At 51.9% G+C, this 915-nt stretch overlaps 2 non-coding genes across 2 annotated transcripts; both read right to left on the reverse strand.

The window, feature by feature from the left end:
- Positions 1-354: 354 nt before the first annotated feature.
- Positions 355-473, reverse strand: LOC119343176. The gene has a single exon (XR_005165941.1). It is a non-coding gene; the product is annotated as a 5S ribosomal RNA (ribosomal RNA).
- A 297-nt stretch (positions 474-770) lies between these two features.
- LOC119343175 lies at positions 771-889 on the reverse strand. Its single transcript, XR_005165940.1, has one exon. It is a non-coding gene; the product is annotated as a 5S ribosomal RNA (ribosomal RNA).
- Positions 890-915: the final 26 nt, after the last annotated feature.

The raw sequence follows: 915 nt of genomic DNA on the forward strand, positions 1-915 counted from the left end.
GCTTAACTTCGGAGTTCTGATGGGATCCGGTGCTTTAGTGCTGGTATGATCGCATCCGACATGTTACCCCGGTCTTCGTCCCTTATCCTTGGCCCTCCCAGCTCCACTACAAAGACGATTGTACATTGCTTTGGCCGCTCCCTCTCAACTACGGAGACGAGTTTAACGCGGTTTCCACCCCTCCCTCTCAACCGCACCAGTGCACGCTTGCCGCGCCACAACGCCGACGCTGGACCCGTGAATCGTGAGCACCCAGCTATGACTTACCGCACTCGTGCAAAATAATAAAACACGGTAAATATATTACTTACACGTGCGTTTTGTTTTGCAAGCGGCGCGAAAAAAATTAAAAAGGGAATGCAACACGAGGACTTCCCAGGAGGTCACCCATCCTAGTACTACTATCGCCCAAGCACGCTTAACTTCGGAGTTCTGATGGGATCCGGTGCTTTAGTGCTGGTATGATCGCATCCGACATGTTACCCCGGTCTTCGTCCCTTATCCTTCGCCCTCCCAGCTCCACTACAAAGACGATTGTACATTGCTTTGGCCGCTCCCTCTCAACTACGGAGACGAGTTTAACGCGGTTTCCACCCCTCCCTCTCAACCGCACCAGTGCACGCTTGCCGCGCCACAACACCGACGCTGGACCCGTGAATCGTGAGCACCCAGCTATGACTTACCGCACTCGTGCAAAATAATAAAACACGGTAAATATATTACTTACACGTGCGTTTTGTTTTGCAAGCGGCGCGAAAAAAATTAAAAAGGGAATGCAACACGAGGACTTCCCAGGAGGTCACCCATCCTAGTACTACTCTCGCCCAAGCATGCTTAACTTCGGAGTTCTGATGGGATCCGGTGCTTTAGTGCTGGTATGATCGCATCCGACATGTTACCCCGGTCTTCGTCCCT

Source organism: Triticum dicoccoides, unplaced genomic scaffold (assembly GCF_002162155.2).
Source record: "Triticum dicoccoides isolate Atlit2015 ecotype Zavitan unplaced genomic scaffold, WEW_v2.0 scaffold117783, whole genome shotgun sequence".
In the NCBI taxonomy this organism is placed as follows: domain Eukaryota; kingdom Viridiplantae; phylum Streptophyta; class Magnoliopsida; order Poales; family Poaceae; genus Triticum; species Triticum dicoccoides.